Here is a 26,779-nt window from a genome sequence, read left to right on the forward strand (position 1 = left end):
TTTACCCGACGCGGCATGTTTGTGTGGAGACGCTCGCGCTGCGTTCAATCATCAAGGACATTAACATGCGTTTGTTTTCTTTCATGTAATTAAGAACTAATAATATGGGGGGGAACTAATGGGCGAATTCCCCTCGCATTCCGCGCTGGATGTCATGGTAACCGCGCACTGCTTCAATATACTGTGCCTTGTTCCAATTATTCCTCCTCATCTCTGTTTATCGTCAGAAAGAACGCTCACTGCGTTTCTCTAATAGCCAGTTACTTAGACATGTATGAGATCCAGTCAGGAACAGACTTGTGCAATAACTGAAATATTTTTTTCAGAATCAGAAACTTTATTTCGCCAAGCACTACTGGGTCGTGCTCGGAATCGGGCTTGGCACGTACAGGGTACTGATACACGATATACAGTAGTTACAGATACAGGACAGGACATGCAGTAGGAACAGAACATTATACAGAACATTATATAACCTTTATGCAGAGGGAGACAATGTGGCATAAGTTACAATACAAAAACAACCGAAAGGTACGCTTGAGCTGGAGCACCATCTGTGTGCAGAGTGCTTCAGTGCGTCATGGTATTGTGGGGTGGGGATGGGCATTTCCATGGAGAGAGTTCAGGAGGTTGACAGCCGAGGGAAAGAAACTGTTCTTATGTCTTGAGGTCCTGGTGTAGATGGATCGGAACCGGAGCTTCCGGCTCGAGGGGAGCTGATTAAAGAAGCAGTAGCCTGGGTGTGAGGGGTCGTTTGCGATCTTTAATGCTCTGGTGTTCAGCCTGGAGTGGTAGAGGAGGTCCAGCGTGGGAAGGGATCTCCCGATGATCCTCTCCGCAGATCTGATGACCCTCTGCAGTGTGAGCCTGTCGCTGGCGGAGGAGCTGGCGTACCAGACCAGGATGGACGAGCATAGGACGGATTAGATTATGGCTGAATAGAAATTTGTCAGAGGTTTTTGGACCACACCAAACTTTTTCAGTTGGCGGAGAAAGAAGAGTCTCTGTTGGGCTTTCCTCTGTGTTGAGGCAGTGTTGGTGTTCCACCTCAGGTCATTGGAGATAGTTGTGCCCAGTAGGCGGACACTGGGGACTCTTTCCACTTCCATGCCATCCATGTGGATTGGAGGCGGGGTAGAGGCGCGCCTCCTGAAATATTTATACTCTAATTGTTAACATTACTTTCCATTTATATCATAGTCTAATGTACCACCATATTATTATTATTATTATTATTATTATTATGTATTTATATAGCACTGACATCTTCTGCAGCACATTACAGAGTGCATAGTCATGTCACTGACTGTCCTCAGAGGAGCTCACAATCTAATCCTACCATAGTCATAGTCTAATGTCCTACCATATTATTATTATGTATTTATATAGCACTGACATCTCCTGCAGCACATTACAGAGTACATAGTCATGTCACTGACTGTCCTCAGAGGAGCTCACAATCTAATCCTACCATAGTCATAGTCTAATGTCCTACCATATTATTATTATGTATTTATATAGCACTGACATCTTCTGCAGCACATTACAGAGTACATAGTCATGTCACTGACTGTCCTCAGAGGAGCTCACAATCTAATCCTACCATAGTCATAGTCTAATGTCCTACCATATTATTATTATGTATTTATATAGCACTGACATCTTCTGCAGCACATTACAGAGTACATAGTCATATCACTGACTGTCCTCAGAGGAGCTCACACTCTAATCCTACCATAGTCATAGTCTAATGTCCTACCATATTATTATTATGTATTTATATAGCACTGACATCTTCTGCAGCACATTACAGAGTACAGTCATGTCACTGACTGTCCTCAGAGGAGCTCACAATCTAATCCTACCATAGTCATAGCCTAATGTCCTACCATATTATTATTATGTATTTATATAGCACTGACATCTCCTGCAGCACATTACAGAGTACATAGTCATGTCACTGACTGTCCTCAGAGGAGCTCACACTCTAATCCTACCATAGTCATAGTGTAATGTCCTACCATATTATTATTATGTATTTATATAGCACTGACATCTTCTGCAGCACTGTACAGAGTACATAGTCATGTCACTGACTGTCCTCAGAGGAGCTCACAATCTAATCCTACCATAGTCATAGTCTAATGTCCTACCATATTATTATTATGTATTTATATAGCACTGACATCTTCTGCAGCACTTTACAGAGTACATAGTCATGTCACTGACTGTCCTCAGAGGAGCTCACAGTCTAATCATCCCATAGTCATAGTCTAATGTCCTACCATATTATTATTATGTATTTATACAGCACTGACATCTCCTGCAGCACATTACAGAGTACATAGTCATGTCACTGACTGTCCTCAGAGGAGCTCACAATCTAATCCTACCATAGTCATAGTCTAATGTCCTACCATATTATTATTATGTATTTATATAGCACTGACATCTCCTGCAGCACATTACAGAGTACATAGTCATGTCACTGACTGTCCTCAGAGGAGCTCACAATCTAATCCTACCATAGTCATAGTCTAATGTCCTACCATATTATTATTATTTATATAGCACTGACATCTCCTGCAGCACATTACAGAGTACATAGTCATGTCACTAACTGTCCTCAGAGGAGCTCACACTCTAATCCTACCATAGTCATAGTCTAATGTCCTACCATATTATTATTATGTATTTATACAGCACTGACATCTCCTGCAGCACTTTACAGAGTACATAGTCATGTCACTGACTGTCGTCTGTTTGTTAATGAGGGTGGTCTAGCAGCGTAGGAGTGGCCAAACTTTTTGACTCGTGGGCCACAATGGGTTCTCAAAGGACAACTGAAGTGACAGGTATATGGAAACTGCAGAATTTATTCCTTTGTAAAGAATACCAATTGCCAGGCAGCATTGCTGATCTATTTGGCTGCAGTAGTGTCTGAATAACACCAAAAACAAGCATGCAGCTAATTCTGTCTAAGCCAAGAATGCTTGTTCAGTGGTCTATGGCTAATAGTATTAGAGGCAGAGGATCAGCAGGGATTGCCAGGCAACTGGTACTGCTTAAAAGGAAATAAACATGGCAGCCTCCATATACCACTCATATCATTTGTACTATAGAATTGACAGAGGACCAAGAGCAGGTGGATGTATTAGTTTAAAGCAAACCTAAGGCCACCCCGAACAAGCGCTGTTAAAACGGCTCAGCTAACGCCACCATAGGCCATAATAGGAATTCCGGCTACAAAAGGCACTCAGTGAGAAATTTGGGCACCGTCAAAAGACTGAGCTCAAATTACTTTTAAAACACTGTTGTTCAGCCACCAGCAATAGCTGGAAGCTGAATTACATCATTCCACCCCATCCACATGGACCTGGAGGGGGAATAGTAATTAACGCCGCCAGGACTTGTGCAGCAGCAGGATAAGCCATATACCGGCTGTATCCTGCGCCCAAGTCTTCCGGCGGTGATTTCATAGGGATGCACCCCAAAGACTCAACTTTATTAAAACTCCTGTACTCCAATCTAGGCGTCTTCCTATTGTAGCGAAGGGTGCGTACACATCCAATTGCAGTATGAGGGCCTACAGATATTGAATACTATGAACAGATTGTGTAGGTAAACCCTCCTACGTCATGGAGGTGGTAAAATTGGCCAATCTAAATTGGATGTGTGTACCCACCCTACCATAGGCGTATCTGCACGTGATATATTCAGTTCAGTTCGAATTTTGCATCCTGACATATGTTAGGATTATTTATTCCCTCATGATTTCAAGGATGCAAAATTTCGAACTGAAAGGGTTAAGAATAAAACCTCGCCACTTCCTTAATTCCGCAGCCGCAAATTATCCGCTTACAGCGAATTATCTGTTATTTTAGCGCGCTGGAATGTTATAAAAAGTGAAATATCATAATCTCATAATTGCTGGAAACGTTTAAAGGTCTGACACAGACTAAAACGATAAACTTTGGGTAAGCGGCGGAGGGGGAAGCAGAGAGCTTAGCAGGCTGAGTAGGCAGGCATTGTCATCGGCAAGGGGACAGATGTGCGCGCGGGGACGTGTTGGGGCCTGTCGGGAGAGCCTCCTGCGAGGATGAGCAGCGAATGGATCGCAGAATGACGGTTAATGATGCGCAGCCTAGAGAATGAGCACAGCGAACGCGTCAGTGTATCAATCATGTGACCCGTGCAGGTGCTAATCCACCACGACAATGGCGCGGCGAGGCGTCTGTCATCAGCGACGCAGAGGTCGGGGGAAAAGCAACCGGCGCTCCCAGGATTCCTGCAAACCGTGTGACAAATGGCGAGCCAGTCAGCACAACTCGTACGGTGACTAGACTTAATCGCCGCTGTGCTTGGCGATCGGCAGAGTTTACTTAGCTGCAGGTCGCGCTGGAGAGGAAATGACTTCCCTCGGGCTGGCTTATGGCGGTGATAATATTTACACAGAAGACACCGATGGAGGAATCCAATGGAAGTGAATGAGCGTCTTTTGTCTTGCGCAGGCGATGGGAAGTCGGGTTTAGGTGGGATTAGGTGCAGATGTAGCTGCACACCTGGAACGCACAACCATGAGGGGCGGAAACACTAGTAAAACGGACAGACTACGCTTTGTAAAAAAATAAATAAAAACATACATATGGGGCTTTGATACACCAAAATCCGGTAAAATCGACGCACTGAAATTTTGCTTGTACTTACGGCAGTGGATGAGTGTGCGCTCTGCAATTAGGATAACCCATGGTACCTTACTGCGGCGAACTGCGCAGGCGCAGGCGCAGTTCGCCGCGGGCCACGTGGCCATGACTGACAGCGGTGCTTCGCACAGCCGCAGTAATGCCGACCCAGTGGTCAGCCTGAATACCGAGTGGCGAGAGCGGGACAGCGGCGGGGAGCAGAGGTGACAGCATGGGACAGTCAGCTGCAAGGGGCTGGAGAAAGACCCAGGTGAGTAAATGGCCTCAATTCACTAAGATCATGCTGGAGATAAGGCAAGAGAAAAAAAACTTACCACCACACAGTGAGAGAGTTATCTTATCTCTTCATTCCTTATGTTACCTCCTCTGTAGTTAATGTACCTCCTCTGTAGTTAATGTACTTCCTCTGTAGTTATTAGCCTGTCTTTAACTTTAGAGTTCTGGAGTTATTTTAAGGATTGAATAGTTAACTTAAAGACAGAAGAGTTAACTTTAGGTTTGCCTGAGGTAAAATGTTTCCTGAATACTACATGCCTCATCACCATGGTAACAACTCTAGAAACGTTATTAAAGACAGGAGATAAGCTTAGTGAATTGAGGCCTATGTCATTTGAAGTCATTTTCCTGAAAACTCCTTTAAGGACCTATTTCCACTATCTGCGCCGCACCACCGGTAGTAGAAACAGGCCCTTTGCTAGCTAGTGTGAGGGGGGTTTAGGTAGGTAGTGTGTGGCGGGGAGGGGGGCATTAGGTGTCAGGGAAGAGGGAGGGTTCTGTGTGAGAGTAAGGTTATGGTTTGGCCATAGTAAAATATCTAGATACTGATATTTTACTAAATCGGGATTACTGGCCACTTATACTTCCAGGCACCTTTATTGGACCTGTCTTACCCCCGACACTGGGGCAAAAAGGTGATCTTTTCCCATCCACTTCCTCGTTGCTCTTATTCCCAATGTATGAGTTCTTGGTGATATGGTTTGCGTTTCCTCCTATTCTGCACTCCCTCTCTGAGTATTCCAGCTACACCGCCTCTGATCCTGAACGCCCTTATTCATGACAGGGACATTATTCAGGGTGCCGCTCTTAGGGTTGCCAGGTCGGCTGATGGAGAAAACCGGACAGGGGGTGGAGTTAGGGGCGGAGTCAGAAGCGCACTTTTATGTAGAGTGGGGCTAAGCAATGGGCTTTTTAAAAAAATTTTTTACAGTATTTATATCGCACTGACATCTTCTGCAGCACATTACAGAGTACATAGCCATGTCACTAACTGTCCTCACCAGTACATGCACATAAGAGACCACTTTTCACCAGTAAATGCACATAATAAGAGACCGCTTTTCACCAGTAAATGCACATAATAAGAGACAGAGCAGAAAACTATTACAAAACTGGAAAACTATGCAAATAATGCAATGCATTTATGGCGTTTTTGCACAGTGAAGTGGTCGATTTCTTGCGGGAAGTTTTAAAAAAAAAAAGAACAATAAAGTGGACATACATAGGCATAAAGTTAAAATATAAATCTGCGCATACATGTATGTACACATTTTGAGCAAATATAACAAATATAACAGTATAACAGTATAAATTGCGTTGTACAATAGTATGAATTCAAGTGTAAAGTATAGTAAGCAGCGGGCTCAGGCGAGATTGAATGAGATTGAAAGTCACGCCTGGACTATACGGAGGGGAGATAGAGCGGAGCCAATGCACACAAAGAGCGGAAATACAACCAGAGAATTATGGGTCACTCACTCACCATATCTCCAGACTCCTGACCTTACCTTGCTTCCTTCGCAGATGCAGAATCGCATTGCAAATGACGTAAGTGACGCACGTCATGCGTGCGTTGGCAACGCAGCGTTGGCGTTGCCGTAGCAACGTCGGGAAGCGCGGGCTCGGGGGCGGTACTTAAGCTGGCGTAACTTACGCCGCGTAAGCTGGCTGGCTGTGCCTTTGACTGACAGCCAGGCAGCGAATCAGCGGTCGCCCAGCGCTGGCGGACGGGTGGCGGCAAGTGGCAAAAGGCATAAAACCGGACATCTTAATTGTCCGGTTTAACATGCATTTTTGGACAGGACACAGCGGCCAAAAACCGGACTGTCCGGTCTAAAACCGGACACCTGGCAACCCTAGACGCTCTGCGCCCGTTGCTGGGGTGTCTATCCCGTCTTGTTGCCACAACCGTCCCTGGCAGCGATCACACTTGGCTGTTCCTCCTCGCACTTCTTGGGAAATTACAAAGTATAAAAATAGACCTCTCTGGCAGGGAAGCGATGCCCAATCACTCCTGGCTGGCTGTGCAGAGGGCGGGCCGCGTTGTGCAAGCTCCAGCAGTGGTGGGCAGTGATTACTGGCATCCGCACCTCTGCAGTGCCCGCTCACTGTGTTCCCATGCCAGCTCTGAGGCACAGGGGGGATGTGTTCAGCATATTCAATCTCTTTGATCAGATTGGTTATTGATCTTTTCATGCTGTTTACTTTGAAGCAGCTGAATTTTTTTCAATGCGCTGCACTAAAACCACTGCAGTTGCAAAAGGCAGACAACATTTTTAAAGAGGCCCTGTAGTGACATATAGCAGAATGCAATAAAGAGGCCCTGTAGTGACATATAGCAGAATGCAGTAAAGAGGCCCTGTAGTGACATATAGCAGAATGCAGTAAAGAGGCCCTGTAGTGACATATAGCAGAATGCAGTAAAGAGGCCCTGTAGTGACATATAGCAGAATGCAGTAAAGAGGCCCTGTAGTGACATATAGCAGAATGCAGTAAAGAGGTCCTGTGGTGACATATAACAGAATGCAGTAAAGAGGCCCTGTAGTGACATATAGTAGAAAGCAGTAAAGAGGCCCTGTAGTGACATATAGCAGAATGCAGTAAAGAGGCCCTGTAGTGACATATAGCAGAATGCAGTAAAGAGGCCCTGTAGTGACATATAGTAGAATGCAGTAAAGAGGCCCTGTAGTGACATATAGTAGAATGCAGTAAAGAGGCCCTGTAGTGACATATAGCAGAATGCAGTAAAGAGGCCCTGTAGTGACATATAGCAGAATGCAGTAAAGAGGCCCTGTAGTGACATATAGCAGAATGCAGTAAAGAGGCCCTGTAGTGACATATAGCAGAATGCAATAAAGAGGCCCTGTAGTGACATATAGCAGAATGCAGAAAAGAGACCCTGTAGTGACATATAGCAGAATGCAGTAAAGAGGCCCTGTAGTGACATATAGCAGAATGCAGTAAAGAGGCCCTGTAGTGACATATAGCAGAATGCAGTAAAGAGGCCCTGTAGTGACATATAGCAGAATGCAGTAAAGAGGCCCTGTAGTGACATATAGCAGAATGCAGTAAAGAGGCCCTGTAGTGACATATAGCAGAATGCAGTAAAGAGGTCCTGTGGTGACATATAGCAGAATGCAGTAAAGAGGCCCTGTAGTGACATATAGTAGAAAGCAGTAAAGAGGCCCTGTAGTGACATATAGCAGAATGCAGTAAAGAGGCCCTGTAGTGACATATAGCAGAATGCAGTAAAGAGGCCCTGTAGTGACATATAGTAGAATGCAGTAAAGAGGCCCTGTAGTGACATATAGTAGAATGCAGTAAAGAGGCCCTGTAGTGACATATAGCAGAATGCAGTAAAGAGGCCCTGTAGTGACATATAGCAGAATGCAGTAAAGAGGCCCTGTAGTGACATATAGCAGAATGCAGTAAAGAGGCCCTGTAGTGACATATAGCAGAATGCAATAAAGAGGCCCTGTAGTGACATATAGCAGAATGCAGAAAAGAGACCCTGTAGTGACATATAGCAGAATGCAGTAAAGAGACCCTGTAGTGACATATAGCAGAATGCAGTAAAGAGGCCCTGTAGTGACATATAGCAGAATGCAGTAAAGAGGTCCTGTAGTGACATATAGCAGAATGCAGTAAAGAGGCCCTGTAGTGACATATAGCAGAATGCAGTAAAGAGGCCCTGTAGTGACATATAGCAGAATGCAGTAAAGAGGCCCTGTAGTGACATATAGCAGAATGCAGTAAAGAGGCCCTGTAGTGACATATAGCAGAATGCAGTAAAGAGGCCCTGTAGTGACATATAGCAGAATGCAGTAAAGAGGCCCTGTAGTGACATATAGCAGAATGCAGTAAAGAGGTCATGTAGTGACATATAGCACAATGCAATAAAGAGGCCCTGTAGTGACATATAGCACAATGCAGTAAAGAGGCCCTGTAGTGACATATAGCAGAATGCAGAAAAAAATGCCCTGTAGTGACATATAGCAGAATGCAGTAAAGAGGACCTGCTGTGACATATAGCAGAATGCAGTAAAGAGGCCCCATAGTGACATATAGCAGAATGCAGTAAAGAGGCCCTGTAATTACCGTACATATAGTAGAATGCAGTAAAGGGGCCCTGTAGTGACATATAGTAGAATGCAGTAAAGAGGCCCTGTAGTGACATAGCAGCATGCAGTAAAGAGGCCCTCTAGTGACATATAGCAGAATGCAGTAAAGAGGCCCTGTAGTGACATATAGCAAAATGCAGTAAAGAGACCCTGTAGTGACATAGCAGAATGCAGTAAAGAGGCCCTGTAGTGACATATAGCAGAATGCAGTAAAGAGGCCCTGTAGTGACATTTATCAGAATGCAGTAAAGAGGCCCTGTAGTGACATATAGCAGAATGCAGTAGAGGCCCTGTAGTGACATATAGCAGAATGCAGTAAAGAGGCCCTGTAGTGACATATAGTAGAAAGCAGTAAAGAGGCCCTGTAGTGACATATAGCAGAATGCAGTAAAGAGGCCCTGTAGTGACATATAGCAGAATGCAGTAAAGAGGCCCTGTAGTGACATATAGCAGAATGCAGTAAAGAGGCCCTGTAGTGACATATAGCAGAATGCAGTAAAGAGGCCCTGTAGTGACATATAGCAGAATGCAGTAAAGAGGCCCTGTAGTGACATATAGCAGAATGCAGTAAAGAGGCCCTGTAGTGACATATAGCAGAATGCAGTAAAGAGGTCATGTAGTGACATATAGCACAATGCAATAAAGAGGCCCTGTAGTGACATATAGCACAATGCAGTAAAGAGGCCCTGTAGTGACATATAGCAGAATGCAGAAAAAAATGCCCTGTAGTGACATATAGCAGAATGCAGTAAAGAGGACCTGCTGTGACATATAGCAGAATGCAGTAAAGAGGCCCCATAGTGACATATAGCAGAATGCAGTAAAGAGGCCCTGTAATTACCGTACATATAGTAGAATGCAGTAAAGGGGCCCTGTAGTGACATATAGTAGAATGCAGTAAAGAGGCCCTGTAGTGACATAGCAGCATGCAGTAAAGAGGCCCTCTAGTGACATATAGCAGAATGCAGTAAAGAGGCCCTGTAGTGACATATAGCAAAATGCAGTAAAGAGACCCTGTAGTGACATAGCAGAATGCAGTAAAGAGGCCCTGTAGTGACATATAGCAGAATGCAGTAAAGAGGCCCTGTAGTGACATATATCAGAATGCAGTAAAGAGGCCCTGTAGTGACATATAGCAGAATGCAGTAGAGGCCCTGTAGTGACATATAGCAGAATGCAGTAAAGAGGCCCTGTAGTGACATATAGTAGAAAGCAGTAAAGAGGCCCTGTAGTGACATATAGCAGAATGCAGTAAAGAGGCCCTGTAGTGACATATAGCAGAATGCAGTAAAGAGGCCCTGTAGTGACATATAGTAGAATGCAGTAAAGAGGCCCTGTAGTGACATATAGCAGAATGCAGAAAAGAGACCCTGTAGTGACATATAGCAGAATGCAGTAAAGAGGCCCTGTAGTGACATATAGCAGAATGCAGTAAAGAGGCCCTGTAGTGACATATAGCAGAATGCAGTAAAGAGGCCCTGTAGTGACATATAGCAGAATGCAGTAAAGAGGTCCTGTGGTGACATATAGCAGAATGCAGTAAAGAGGCCCTGTAGTGACATATAGTAGAAAGCAGTAAAGAGGCCCTGTAGTGACATATAGCAGAATGCAGTAAAGAGGCCCTGTAGTGACATATAGCAGAATGCAGTAAAGAGGCCCTGTAGTGACATATAGTAGAATGCAGTAAAGAGGCCCTGTAGTGACATATAGTAGAATGCAGTAAAGAGGCCCTGTAGTGACATATAGCAGAATGCAGTAAAGAGGCCCTGTAGTGACATATAGCAGAATGCAGTAAAGAGGCCCTGTAGTGACATATAGCAGAATGCAGTAAAGAGGCCCTGTAGTGACATATAGCAGAATGCAGTAAAGAGGCCCTGTAGTGACATATAGCAGAATGCAGTAAAGAGGCCCTGTAGTGACATATAGCAGAATGCAGTAAAGAGGCCCTGTAGTGACATATAGCAGAATGCAGTAAAGAGGCCCTGTAGTGACATATAGCAGAATGCAGTAAAGAGGCCCTGTAGTGACATATAGCAGAATGCAGAAAAGAGACCCTGTAGTGACATATAGCAGAATGCAGTAAAGAGGCCCTGTAGTGACATATAGCAGAATGCAGTAAAGAGGCCCTGTAGTGACATATAGCAGAATGCAGTAAAGAGGCCCTGTAGTGACATATAGCAGAATGCAGTAAAGAGGCCCTGTAGTGACATATAGCAGAATGCAGTAAAGAGGCCCTGTGGTGACATATAGCAGAATGCAGTAAAGAGGTCCTGTGGTGACATATAGCAGAATGCAGTAAAGAGGCCCTGTAGTGACATATAGTAGAAAGCAGTAAAGAGGCCCTGTAGTGACATATAGCAGAATGCAGTAAAGAGGCCCTGTAGTGACATATAGCAGAATGCAGTAAAGAGGCCCTGTAGTGACATATAGTAGAATGCAGTAAAGAGGCCCTGTAGTGACATATAGTAGAATGCAGTAAAGAGGTCCTGTAGTGACATATAGCAGAATGCAGTAAAGAGGCCCTGTAGTGACATATAGCAGAATGCAGTAAAGAGGCCCTGTAGTGACATATAGCAGAATGCAATAAAGAGGCCCTGTAGTGACATATAGCAGAATGCAGAAAAGAGACCCTGTAGTGACATATAGCAGAATGCAGTAAAGAGACCCTGTAGTGACATATAGCAGAATGCAGTAAAGAGGCCCTGTAGTGACATATAGCAGAATGCAGTAAAGAGGCCCTGTAGTGACATATAGCAGAATGCAGTAAAGAGGCCCTGTAGTGACATATAGCAGAATGCAGTAAAGAGGCCCTGTAGTGACATATAGCAGAATGCAGTAAAGAGGCCCTGTAGTGACATATAGCAGAATGCAGTAAAGAGGCCCTGTAGTGACATATAGCAGAATGCAGTAAAGAGGCCCTGTAGTGACATATAGCAGAATGCAGTAAAGAGGCCCTGTAGTGACATATAGCAGAATGCAGTAAAGAGGTCATGTAGTGACATATAGCACAATGCAATAAAGAGGCCCTGTAGTGACATATAGCACAATGCAGTAAAGAGGCCCTGTAGTGACATATAGCAGAATGCAGAAAAAGATGCCCTGTAGTGACATATAGCAGAATGCAGTAAAGAGGACCTGCTGTGACATATAGCAGAATGCAGTAAAGAGGCCCCATAGTGACATATAGCAGAATGCAGTAAAGAGGCCCTGTAATTACCGTACATATAGTAGAATACAGTAAAGGGGCCCTGTAGTGACATATAGTAGACTGCAGTAAAGAGGCCCTGTAGTGACATAGCAGCATGCAGTAAAGAGGCCCTCTAGTGACATATAGCAGAATGCAGTAAAGAGGCCCTGTAGTGACATATAGCAAAATGCAGTAAAGAGACCCTGTAGTGACATAGCAGAATGCAGTAAAGAGGCCCTGTAGTGACATATAGCAGAATGCAGTAAAGAGGCCCTGTAGTGACATATATCAGAATGCAGTAAAGAGGCCCTGTAGTGACATATAGCAGAATGCAGTAGAGGCCCTGTAGTGACATAGCAGAATGCAGTAAAGAGGCCCTGTAGTACTAGTGACATATAGAAGAATGCAGTAAAGAGGCCCTGTACTGGCATATAGCAGAATGCAGTAAAGAGGCCCTGTAGTAACATATAGTAGAATGCAGTAAAGAGGCCCTGTAGTGACACATAGCAGAATGCAGTAAAGAGGCCCTGTAGTGACTTATAGCAGAATGCAGTAAAGAGGCCCTGTAGTGACTTATAGCAGAATGCAGTAAAGAGGCCCTGTAGTGACATATAGCAGAATGCAGTAATGAGGTCCTGTGGTGACATATAGCAGAATGCAGTAAAGAGGCCCTGTTGTGACATATAGCAGAATGCAGTAAAGAGGCCCTGTAGTGACATATAGCAGAATGCAGTAAAGAGGCCCTGTAGTGACATATAGCAGAATGCAGTAGAGAGGCCCTGTAGTGACATATAGCAGAATGCAGTAAAGAGGCCCTGTAGTGACATATAGCAGAATGCAGTAAAGAGGCCCTGTAGTGAGACATATAGCAGAATGCAGTAAAGAGGCCCTGTAGTGACATATAGTAGAATGCAGTAAGTTATACAGGGTACACTTTTACATTAATTTTCCTGGGTTCAGCATCAGAAACACTTCCTATATAATACAATACAATACAATAACATTTCTATAGCGCTTTTCTCCCATAGAACTCAAAGTAGGACTTATATCTATATATTGCTGTCCAGTATATCAGCATGTAATCACTCTCTTCCAGTGAAGTTTAGCCTAGGCCATTTAGACACGGTATAAAAGAATTCTACACCACCCCCCGGCCAGAGCAATCTGGCAGACCAGGCCATACTTTCACTAACTTCAGCATTCTCAGAAACAAACATTCCGCACAGCTGCACCGGATAGCAGTAAAGATGTTGGCACCTGTGATAAATTTGACAAAATGTAAATCAGGGAGAGAAAAGATTTTAAAATGGGCAAACAAATGAATCTCACTAATATTATAAATGAGAAAGTTTGGATGTTTGGATGTTTGGATGTTTGTTACTCGATCACACAACAATGGCTGAACGGATTTGAATGAAATTTGGCACACACATAGTACATTACCTGGAATAACATATAGGATACTTTTTATACCCATAATTGCAGCAATTCTTACACTGTTAGCAGCGTTGCCAACTCATCCCTTTAATTACTGACACATGAATTATACATGTTTTGTGGCTAGGTAGATGCAGTTAAGGCACTGATGTGTAAGTAGCCCCAGAACCTGTATAACTTAGATGTGTCAGTAACTAAAAGGGATAAGTTGGCAACACTGGTTAATGGCAGGGTTCTCGAACTTTGCACAGCTGGTTACTGGGTGACTGAGATTAATTCACCTATTGCTTTCCAAGGGAAATATTTACATTGTTGCCATTCTTGCACTGTTATTGGCACAAGCCTCAAACCTGGTACAGTTGGTAATTGGGTGACTGGGGTTCAAATTCAGAAAAGGGGGTGGAGCCACAGCCAATCAGATTTATTTAAGTTCAATGCAAATTATTGAAGTCAAAGACTGTAAAGCTTACGAACTTGGTCACTGAGTAATTAAGTGTTCATGTGTTAGGCCCAGTTCACATCTAAAATAGCAAAACGCTAGCGTTTAACGCGGAAAAATCACTGGACACTAACGTTTTGGGAGCGATCGCGATTAGCGGTTCTTTACATGCTAATCGTGATCGCTCAGGAATCACCGGCAAAACATAGCATGTAACGCATTTGTGGTTAACAAGAAGCGCAAAACACTGCCATAGGATTAAATGGCTAGCGGGTTTTTTAAAAAATGCTAGCGGTTTGCGGTGAGCGGTAATCGCGCGATTCCTGCTCAAGAGTGAAGAAGCCCTTAAGGGTTAGAAAAAAAAAAAATAGTGGGCGGAGCCGACACCAGCCACATACATACCCGGGCAACGCTGGGTCATCAGTGGGCGGAGCCGACACCAGCCACATACATACCCGGGCAACGCCGGGCCATCAGTGGGCGGAGCCGACACCAGCCACATACATACCCGGGGTAATGCTGGGCCATAAGTGGGCGGAGCCGACACCAGCCACATACATACCTGAGCATCACTGGCCTATCAGCTAGTACTGCACTGTAAAAAAAAAAAAAAAAAAAACTATTCATTACATTGTTTTCACTACAGTTAATATTCAGTGGATTATATCCTAATCCAGATTTCAATCTTCTGATATTTGGATGGATCACAAAAAATGTAATGAGATGAACTGATTAAAGCAGGGACTTAACCAGAGGGAAGGAGTCCCTGAGATCGCAGGGGGGCCCAAAGCTGCGGGGCCCCCAACTACTAACCTTCCCTTCCTCCCATACAGGGGCCCATCCTTCACATCAGGTGGTTTTGTGGCTACACTTGTTATGGGTGTGAAGATCATGATGGAAACACTTGTTGTATGACCCTTGTGAGATGGGCCCCCAGGCCGGGGCGGGTACCAAGGGGAGGCAAGGGAAGGGGTGTGAATAGAGATGGATTAAAATGTAATGGCGCCCCCTTATGGTCTTTTTGGTAAACTGAAGTGGAGAGAGGTCAGAGAAGGAAGCTGGAGGGCCCCTTGATACCCATTAGGCCCCAGGCACCTGCCTAGTTTGCCTAGTGGATGATCCTGCTCTGGTGTGAACATTTAGAGGGCCTGCTGAATTGTAGTTATGCCACCAGATTAAAAGATAATAGATTTATTTTTAAAGACCATAGAATATCTGGGCTCTGGCTGGGAGAAACTGCTTAAAGTGGATCCGAGATAAACTTTTACTCATTGCATAATTGTGTTCCTTTCATATAGTTTATAGGGCATTTCTCAAGCCAAATACTTTTTTGTTTTGTTTTAATACTCTAATTCCCTATAAACTAAACACAGCCTCGTCCACAGCTCCTTTTGTGCCTTGGCACTGTAGCAAGGGCTTATGGGAGCTCAGTCTGGGCAGGATGAGGAGGAGGTTACTAGCCATTGATTTCAGAGGCAGAGGGGAGGTGGGGAGGGGACTGAATTTACAAACAGGCAAGCTGATAGCATCTCCAGCCCTCAGCTTGTGTGCAATGTGACAAACAGAACATGGCTGCCCTCGTATCACAGGAAGAAATGATTATAAACAGTTGAAGCTGTTTGCAGCTAGATTTGCTGTGTAAACTATCTAAACTTTAGATAAGCTATATAGACAAGTTACTTGTTATAGTTAGTTTTTCATCTCGGATCCGCTTTAACTTGAAGATTACTGTATTATCAGTCTCTAGTTCTGTTTCTGAATGATTCGGCCAGTATGAGGACAGCAGGAGGGAGATAGAGGCAAAATGTCTGCAGCTGATTAACTCCAGGAAGTGTTCTGTAAAAACATTATTCTAGTTATATCAGCTGCAGCAATCAATCTGTTAATAATAATAATAATAATAATAATAATGTTTTCCTTTGCATATAATCTGACTTGGAAGCTTCCCCACGGTCATGTGACTGCCAAGGCTTGCCTAACGTCATATAAAGTGCCTCACATTGCCCATAGTAGCGCCAACATGTTCCGCAGCGCTGTATGGAGTATATTGTCTTGTCACTGACTATCCCTCAGAGGGGCTCATAATCTAATCCCTGCCATAGTCTTATGTCTATGTATGTATCGTGTTGCGTATGTATCATAGTCTTGGGCCAATTTAGGGGAAAGCCAATTAACTTATCTGTATGTTTCTGGGATGTGGGAGGAAACTAGAGTGCCCAGAGGAAACCCACGCAGGCAGGGGGAGAGCATACAAACTCCATGCAGATAGTGCCCTGGCTGCAAGAGTGCTAAACCCTCAAGGCACGGTGCTGCCCATGGTAATATCACTGCCTAAGTTTGTCCAAGGTCACATGGACAATTTTGAAGGAGCATAGATTTGCGTAAAAGTAGCATAACATTTGCTTAGAATTTTCATCTTATAATTTTTTGTATCTTTTTAGTGCTAGGATCACCATAGTCAAAGGAAACAAAACAGTCCTGTGAAAGGCCATGGCGAAGGGGCGGGATGACATCACCGACGTCGTGACGTCATTTGGAGTCCCGATCCACCCCTCGGCGCTGCCTGGCACTGATTGGCCAGGCAGCGCACGGGGTCGGGGGGGGGGGGGGGGGGGCGCGCCGCAACGGATAGCGGCGATCGGGAGCGGGGCGGCAGCGATCGGTGTGCTGGCGCAGCTAGCAAAGTGCTAGCTGCGTCCAGCAAAAAAAAAATATGTAAATCGGCCCAGCAGGGCCTGAGCGGCACCCTCCGGCGGCTTACCCCATGTCACACACTGAGGAGGTTAAAACAGACGACTTCCGACAAAGAAGTGCTATGACCCCTCTGGGGGAGCCTCTTGCAATGGCCATGCGTGTCACTTCCTCTTCCGGCTTCATTCAGGGATGCACTTCTTTAACAGAGAAGACAGGGGTGACCCGGCCGTTGTAACATAGCCAAGATGGCAGCCGCGATTTTTAAATTGAAATTGAACGAAAACTATTTGTCGATGTGTAGAACGGCGATTCAGGCATCAAATGAAAGAGGAGCTACAGAAGGTATGCATCGTTAAGTACTTTGCAGTACTGGTTGGAGTCTTAAAGGCATGCCTATGAGAGGTGCCCGGAGTCCCTTTAAAAGCCACCAGTCTGGTGGTATGGGAATAATTTAGCTTTTTGCATCACAAATGTTATGCTTTTTACCCGGCACTTTCTGGTTACGCTCCTTGCAACCTATTCCTGCGCTGTTTGTAAATAGAATATCCCTACTTTCCCCATGCGCACCCGCTCGGCATTCCACCTTATCCACCGCCGAGGTAAGAAGTCCCCCCTCGTACGCACCCGCTCAGCATTCCACATTATCACCCACCGCGGCAGGAAGTTTGTACACAATGATGTTTGTTTAAATTGCGCTTGCTGGAGAAACAGCCGGCGGGGCAGAACGCGCTGTATTGACACTGGCTCCACGCTCCGCGCCCGTCCCAATAATGAACGTCTGTCGCTCAATTAGATTTGTGAATAAAAAGGGAAAACGTAAATAAATGCCTCTATTTGAGTGGAAAATCCATCCTGTTTGTCTCCGCAGAGCGTGACACTGCGGGGCCGCGGCGGTAACATGGGGGCGGAGGAAGCCGTACGCAGCCTGGAGGAGTCTAAGGTACAGGCAGGAAGAGATATCTGTGCCCCCAATGTACATATCGCAAGGCAAGACTTCTCCAGTGCTCCACTCTCTGGCATTCTCCCGTTCCTCTAAATAAGTGAATTTGAGGGCCGACGACGCTATGTTAATATGGGGGCTGCATGTACCGAAATGTTAATTGCAGCTATTGCAGTGCAAAGAGGGTAATTTGGGTAATGATAAATATCAAGATAAAGGTGGCCACACACAATACAATTATCAGATTTTAAAACAATTCAATAAAAAAATATCCTTTTGACAGAAAAATCATTTTTTTTCTTATTTGAGTGAAAATTCCGATCGGATTTACCATTTTTTTTCCCCTCAATAAGGAGTGATGGAAATTTCTGTTCTTTTTTTGCAAGGTGGCATAGTGTGTGGTTGATTGCAATTTTGTATTGTAGAGACAGAAGGAATTCTTTCAGAGTTTTCAATCATTTTTTTTTTCACTTGGGGAAACATTAAACACACATGTAGGGTACATTGGACATTGGGAGTTGTAGGAGAGTGCCAATCATCTGAATCGTTGGATATTGATGCAAGGGGTTCAGTTGGGGTTAGGCATCAGCATGATGGGGGAGGGGTTGTTAAAGAGGAACTCTAGTGAAAATAATAATGTAATACAAAAATTGCTTCAGTTTTACAGTAATTATGTATAAATGATTTAGCCAGTGTTTGCCCATTGTAAAATCTTTCCTCTCCCTGATTTACATTCTGACATTTATCACATGGTGACATTTTTACTGCTGGCAGGTGATGTCAGTGGAAGTAGCTGCTGCTTGCTTTTTTGTAAACAGCTATTTCCCACAATGCAACGAGATTCACAGACAGGAAACTGCTATGGTCCTCACAGTCTCCTGTGGGAGGGGTTTCACCACAAAATCAGCCATACAGCACCCCCTGATGGTCTGTTTGTGAAAAGGAATAGATTTCTCATGTAAAAGGGGGTATCAGCTACTGATTGGGATGAAGTTCAATTCTTGGTCACGGTATCTCTTCATGCACCGGCAGAGGGGTGGTTTGTTAGAGTTAGACATCAGCGGAGAGGGGGCAGTTGGGGTTAGGCACCAGCAGGGGCATTGGTTAGGCAGCCAGAGGGAGGCCTTGTGTTAGAGTAAGGTTATTTTAGACCGCAGAAAAATTATCGGTAAAGATTATGGATATTCTACTATCAGAATTATGCAGCGATTCATAGTAGAATATTGGAAATTTACTGATATTCTACCTGAGGTCTATCTCCGGCACCCAAATTCCTGCAGCGCCCTTCTCCCACTTAAAGGGTCCAGTTCAAACTCCTAACACTATGGGGTTGATTCACTATAGCAAATAGCAAGTGTTACCCTCATGTAACGCTCGCTATCTCCTTTTGTTCCCCTTACAGCACGCTTAGCATGCCTTATCAGAGTTAGCATGCCTTATCAGAGTAGTGTAGCAAGTGCTACAAACTTATGCCTGCTAATTGGCAATGACGAGAGCTCCACTCGTCCTGCCCTGAGCCCCTGCGGGTCCAATCACTTTAAAGGACATTATCCCCGTTATTGATTGGCCCAATAGGGTGCCTGTCAAGTTTCCTGTCAAGTGACAGGAAGCCTATTGGGCCAAAGTGTGAGGATAATGTCCTTTAAAGCGGAATGAAACCCAGCATTTCTTCTTTGCTCTAAAAAAATATTTACAGCATATTATATACAAGCAGCATTTGTTTTTACTAGAACGGCATTCAAAGGGTTACACACAGGCCTTGAAAGTTCACTGCAGAGAAATCTAGACGCATCTGAAGTGGAGATAATGTTATCTTGCGTTTACTTAATTGTATCAAGTAATGAATGTGACACATTCTGTAACTGTGCAGAAGCTGCTGGACATAGAGACAGTCAGAAAGCATTTCTGCCATCAATACATAATGAATAAAACCAGTTATGAATAAAATGCAAAGTCAGCTCTCAAAGAGGAAAAAAAAAAAAAACTGTACTTTTGGGAACTAAATGAATACTAATACTTATGCACAAATGCAAATATGATAACCGTATGGCATATAAAAGTAGGAAAACTTGTTTTTTATTGAATATTTTGTCAGGGTTTTAAACTGCTTTAAAGTGATTGGACCCGCAGGGGCTCAGGGCAGGACAAGTGGAGCTCTCATGATTGCCAATTAGCAGGCATAATTTTGTAGCGCTCGCTGTGCTACTCTGATAAGGCACGGTAACTCTGATAAGGCACACTAAGCGTGCTGTAAGGGGAGCAAAAGGAGAGTGTTACAGGAGCTAACGCTTGCTATTTGTTATAGTGAATCAACCCCTATCACTCAAATGTCTACATAGTCAATCCCCTCAATGCATTTCCTCATTAAATCTCCAGATATCATCCATCCCCAAACCTCTGCATCTCCCAGAAGACCTTCTTGTTGTCCAGCCTGCTCACCTCTTCCCCCTTCTGCATCCAGGACTTCTCATGAGCGTCACCCCGTCTTGGGAACTCTCTCTCTCCACAGCTGGATTGCATTCACCCAAAAATAAATACTGTATGATTAAAGGGTATCCCTATTCACATGATACTGACTATTTCCAAACTGCAAAAAATTCTGCACAGAATTACCAGTGGTGCTCAGCGGCTTCTAGAAACCCCTCCTGCAAAGTCACCCAGTTGCTATTGGGAAGAAGAAAAAACACCCTTCTAACATAACCCTAAGTGAACATAATCCCCGTAAAGTAAAACAAACAAGTAATAAAAAGCTGTTCCTTGCTCTTATCCTAGCATTAGCTCCACAATCGCCCTAACCTGAACCTCAGCAAACCCCTATAGAGACCCAACACAGTAACCTACCTAAGTCCGGGTCAGGGATCAATTTAAAGGACTGAAGAGAGTTATATGGAGGCTGCCATGTTTATTTCCTTTAAAGCGTTACCAGTTGCCTGGCAGCCCTGCTGATCCTCCGCCTCTAATACTATTAGCCATAGCCCCTGAACAAGCATGCAGCAGATCAGGTGTTTCTGACATTATTGTCAGATCTGACAGGATTAGCTGCATGCTTGTTTCTGGTGTGATTCAGACAACACTGCAGCCAAATAGACCAGCAGGGCTGCCAGGCAACTGATATTGTTTAAAAGGAAATAAACATGGCTTACGCCACGGTGTGCCCCAGGATGTGACCCCTGTATCCTGGGCACCATATAATATTCTACAAGTATTATTATTATTATTTACTATTTATAAAGCACAGACATCCTCAGAGGAGCTCACAATCTAGTCCCTACCATAGTCATATGCCTATGTGCGTATCGTGTAGATCAGAGGTGCCCACACTTTTTCGGCTTGTGAGCTACTTTAAAAAATTAGCAAGTGAAAATGATCCACCTATGTGCAATTTTAGGAGCCCCCTTGTATATACAGAATAGAAAATGTAGTGGGGATCGGGATGTACCATGAAGCCCTTCGCGATCTACCTAATAGGCACACCTGGTGTAGTGTATGTATCATAGTCTAGGGCTAATTTAGAGGGAAGCCAATTAACTTATCTGTAGGTTTTTGGGATGGGGGAGGAAACCGGAGTGCCTGGAGGAAACCCACACAGACACGGGGAGAGCATACAAACTCCATGCAGATGATGCCCTGGCTGGGATTCAAACCGGGGAACCCAGCGCTGCAAGGCGAAAGCACTAACCACTACGCCACCGTGCTGCCCGTGTATTACAGTATGTTTCAGATATCTTGGCCCTCCAGTCCCCGGAGCAGAGACAGAGGCTATACCTGAAGCAGCAGCATTGGAGGAGGACCTGGCAGCCTGGGAGATGTTGTTCCGTCACACACAGAGGACACGATTTATACAAGGCTAATTGGAAAAGGAAACTGAGAAAGAATAGAGACAGCAGCCAGGCCCTCACTCTCCTGAGTAAATATACAGAAGTGTCTGAATACCATTGTCCCCCCTCCCCGCCAGGAATCCCAGCGTCTTCCCCCCACGGTTATGTCTGGAAGGGAATGCTGCGGCCATAGCTGACTGACAGAGGACAATGGCCGCCCCCATCCTGCCCAGTGCCCCTGAAAATCCTCCTAATCCCAGCAACAATACAGTCTGCCACCTAGACAGAGGCATTGTCTGCTCTCCCGGCGGGGTAACACCCGCACCGCCTGCCAGGGGGAGAGCTGGCATTCCACCGTCTGCACATTCCTCGCCAACAGATGCGGGAGACGATGACATCTGCCGGTCCACGTGACAACCGGCCAGCGCCAGTTACTGCTGCAACTGTCACATCCGCATCCCGGGATAGAGAGAGAGTTCTGCCTCTTCCGATGGAGAAGAAACAACAAAAAACTCAACAGATCGAAAGATCTCATACAAGCAATGCGTAAACGTGTCTTCCCAGTTACACCAATTACCGCAAGGAATCCTTCACTACAATATTTACTTTCTTTATAATATGCTTTGAAATATTGTTGAAAACAGTATCTTTGCTGTCTTGACGGGAATGTCAGAGTAAATAAAAAAAAAAAACACAACACTACTCACCCGGGGCTTCCTCCAGCCCTTTGCAGCCGACATGTCCCAAGCTGCAGCTCCAATCTCAGCCCCCGGCCAAGGGGTCCCCGCCGGTGCAGAGGACAGCCTTACGAGGTCATCCTCTACTGCGCCTGCACAAGCGCCGCTGTCAATCAAGTCCACGTCGTCCGGAGTGTACTGAGCGGACGCAGCAGTTCTGTGCCTGCGCAGTATACTTCGGACAACGTGAACTTGATTGACAGCAGCGCTCGTGCAGGCGCAGTAGAAGACGACCTCACAAGGTTAGCCTCTGCAGAGGAGGGGACCGGGAGCCAGCGGCTGAGAGCGGAGATGCAGCGAGGGGCAAAGGGCTGGATGAAGATCCAGGTAAGTAGATTATTTTTTTTTTTTTTTTTAATTTACTCAGACATTCTCTTTAAAGTGAACCAGAGACGAAGCACCCTCATGTATTTTACCATATATATCAGTGGGAACATTAGGGAAAACACTTACCATGCTCTCTGTTTCATCCTTCACTGCTCAGCCTGCTTGTTATCAGCCCTGATAAAATCCACCACTGAGCATTCAGTCTGGCTTTGCTCAGGAATCATTATAGCCGAGTTATTATAGCAGAGCCAGAAGGGGGCAGGCCTGGGCTTGAAAAGACATCAGAGAAGACAGACTCCGCTATATGATTCCTGAGCAAAGCCAGACTGAATGCTGAGTCGGGGATTTTATCCGGGCTGATAACAAGCAGGCTGAGCAGTGAAGGATGAAACAGAGAGCAGGGTAGGTGTTTTCTCTAATGTTCCCACTGATATATATAGTAAATACATGAGGGTGCTTCATCTCTGGTTCCCTTTAAGGGCACCTAAAGTGAGAGGGATATGAAGGGTGCCATATTTACTGACTTTTGAACAATACCAGTTGCCTGGCTGCCCTGCTAATAACCTGCTTATAAAGGTGGACATACATCTAGTGATTTTGCGGCCGATCGACCATCTGAGTCAATAATTATCGAATCTGATGAAAATTGGAGCTGCTGAAAGCATGCCCGATCGACAATTCGACCATGCTGGTAAATCTCGGGCTGACGAGGTTGATCGGGTGCGAGGCAGTAACGGCGAATGATCAATTCTGATCAGAGAGAGATCTGTTGTCGGGAATTGGCACATTCGCCAACCCCATTGACGCCACATTCGCCAACCCCAGCGCTGTCCCACCCCCCCCACCCCTCCCCCCGTGCCTGAATACTTTACCTGTCAGTGTCCGCAGCTGGCTCCGTGCAATAACTGCGCCCCACGTAGCTGTCGGCGTATACGTGGGTGGGTGTGTCACGACAATGGCGTAGGGCGCTGGTATGCGGATTGCGGACAAAGACCTTTACATTAGGGGGGACAGTGCCAGGGGGATCCGTTGTGTTCGTCGCAATATAGCACGAACACAATCGCAATAGCAAGATGTAGGGCTGCCATGCTTGATCAGGTGCGCGGTGATGGCGGCCATCACCGCGCACCTGATCAAGCATGGCAGCCCTACATCTTGCAGCACGTCCAACGTGTTGTTGGACGTGCTGCAAGATGTAATTTCGATGATTGGGCATGCTCTTGGCGGCACCAGTTTTCATCCGATTATAATAATCGAATCGGATGGTCGATCGGCCGCCAAGTCACCTGATGCCACCTAAAGAGAGAGGGGGAGATTCTTATTATCTTCTTAAACTAACTTGTCAGCATTTGTCAAGGAACTTTCGGGGGAGCCAGCACTGGATTCCTGCTATCTTCAGAGGATGGGGAAGCCTCATTGGGACTCTGAGGCATCCCCCTCCCAAGGTAAGTATTCCCCAAGAGGGTTTTTTTTTTTCAGTACAGAGTCTCGTTAAAAAAAGCAGGGCTGTGGAGTCAGTACAAAAATCTTCTGACTCCAACTTCGACTCCTCAGTTTCTGAAACCACGACTCCGACTCCAACTCCGGGTGCCCAAAATTGCCCCGACTCCGACTCCAAAGCCCTGAAAAAAAGTCAATAAAATAATAAAATGCAGTGTTCTCCCCGGGCTCCTTTAGCTGGGTGCTCCACCCGGCTAGTTTTGGTGAGCACCCTGCTGTCATCAGCTCACCTCCTCCTATGCTGTAAGCAGAGATCCGCACGGAAGCACCGGCCCTGCATTCTCCTCTCGCCCCACCCGGCTACTTTTTCATGCCACCCGGCTGGAAAAAAATGTCTGGAGAGAACACTGTAATGTAAAAGTTTTTCAGTTCTGATGCCAGTTCTGTAAGTTACTGGGTGTGAGGATAATGGGAATGTGACAATACAGAGTGTCTGAGATCACTGTGTCACTCTACCATTACTGAATCTCTGCTCTGTTTCTCGGTCTGCTGATCTCTAATGACTGCACTGTTTGTACAGCTTGAACTGTAGATGGGGGGGGGGGGGTATACTGCATTACTGATCAGGAGGCATTTTAACAACAGCCTAAAAGCATAAGTGCACTAACACCTTCACACTGTCATTAAACGCTAATATCTTCCCCGTTTTTCCCGTCCCAAGGAAAACAATGGGATCACGCTAGCAGAAATCAAGACTGATGTTCTGATTCAATTCACTTTTTTTCATCTTCTGTTTAAAATACATTTTTAGCATTCTGCAACTGCAAAAGTACCAAAACATGGGTTAAAAAGTCAAAATTACTCTATTTTGCTTAGCTTGCTGGTGCACTCTGGCTCCCAAAGATCGCCGAAGTGCCGAGTGGAGGGAGATTTAAACGAGGGAGCCTGCCGTTGAACAGGAAGGCTCTATAGGACCAGGGCCTTCCCTCCCCTTAGGTCAGTGATCTGCAAACTTGGCCAGCTGTTAAGGAACTACAAGTCCCACAATGCATTGTGGGAGTCTGACAGCCACAGTTATGATTCATAAAGGCAAATGCATTGTGGGACTTGTAGTTCCTTAACAGCTGGAGAGCCGAGTTTGCAAATCACTGCCTAAAGGTGCGTACACACATGCGACTATAGTCGTTTGAAACGATCGTTCCCCGATCGTTTCAAACAACGATCGTTTAAAAAAAAGCTGTCAACGATCATTAAAGAGACACTGAAGCGAAAAAAAATGATGAGATTATGATTTGTATGTGTAGTACAGCTAAGAAATAAAACATTAAGATCAGAGACATCAGTCTAATTGTTTCCAGTACAGGAAGAGTTGAGAAACTCCAGTTGTTATCTCTATGCAAACAAGCCATTAAGCTCTCCGACTAAGTTAGTCTTGGAGAGGGCTGTTATCTGACTTTTATTATCTCAACTGTTCCTGGACTGTTTACTTTTTCTCTGCTAGAGGAGAGGTCATTACTTCACAGACTGCTCTGAAAAAACACTATATACCTGAAAATAAAAGTATGAGAATATTTTCTTTGCTGCTAATCTTCTAGAAATTATTCATAGTACACAACCAATTCACTATATCATATTTTTTTTTTCGCTTCAGTGTCTCTTTCAGTCTAACGACGGACAAGCTAGATCGTTAAACACGAACGATCTAGCTTGGCGGATTTTTTCCAACGACGATCGTTTGCAAAAGTAGTACATCGTTGGAAACGATCATTCGTACTAGGCTTGACATGCGCATTTCGCCATTTCTCCATGAAACTTCTCATTTTTATGCGCAAGCGCAATAGTTGCTTTACGTAATGTAACGTTCGTTAACAAACGATCAGATCGTTACACACATTTAAAAACTAACTTTACTTAGGTCGTTCTTTCGTCAATTAAAAGTTCGTTCGTCGTTCTCAACGAACGATCATTGTCGCATGTGTGTATGTAGCATTAGGTGAGTCTTTGTTTTTTTGTTTGTGTTTTTTTAGGTTTGCCTCAGACTCACTTGAAGAAGGTAAATTTCTGCTTTACTGGGGTAGAGTTACTGACAAATATGATCAAAGTCTGCAACCCTCAGGGCCCTTTTCCACCAGCGCGTTTGCGCTGGCCGAATCGTAAAGTCGCAAACCGCTAGCGATTTTACAATCGCTACGGTTTGCTTCTTAACATAGGAATCGCGGTAGGTCATTTCCACTACCGCGATTCGTTTTTGACGGGAACGCGAACGCGCGGCGGAGCGATATTTGACGCGATTTTGCTATGCAGTGCATAGCATAGCAAAATCGCGGCCGCAAATGTCGGGAAATCGGCGGAATTGCGATTCAGCAATCGCTAGCGTTCAGCGTGAACGCTAGCGACTGCTAGTGGAAAAGGGCCCTTAGGCTCGGTTTACATTAGGTTTTGCCAACGGAACTAGCCGTACGGTTCCATGGTCCGTTCTGCTAAATGGACAAAAAAAAATAAAAATTCAGCAGGACCCGATTTTACGGCCCATTTTGCTCAGCGTAACGGAAACAGAAGGTTTTGCAGCACAATAGGAACCTAGGAAAACAGACATTTTACAGCACGCTGGCTGTAGAAACAGACCGTTTTCCAGGATCCGTACGGCCGGCTTCGCAAAA

The 26,779-nt window shown here is 45.0% G+C and overlaps 1 protein-coding gene across 1 annotated transcript in view; it reads right to left on the reverse strand.

Moving 5' to 3' along the window:
• CRPPA (CDP-L-ribitol pyrophosphorylase A) overlaps window positions 1–26,779 on the reverse strand; it is a 230,201-nt gene that overhangs the window by 191,634 nt on the left and 11,788 nt on the right. The gene's annotated exons all lie outside the window — the stretch shown is intronic.

The sequence above is a fragment of the Hyperolius riggenbachi genome, chromosome 5 (genome assembly GCF_040937935.1).
Source record: "Hyperolius riggenbachi isolate aHypRig1 chromosome 5, aHypRig1.pri, whole genome shotgun sequence".
In the NCBI taxonomy this organism is placed as follows: domain Eukaryota; kingdom Metazoa; phylum Chordata; class Amphibia; order Anura; family Hyperoliidae; genus Hyperolius; species Hyperolius riggenbachi.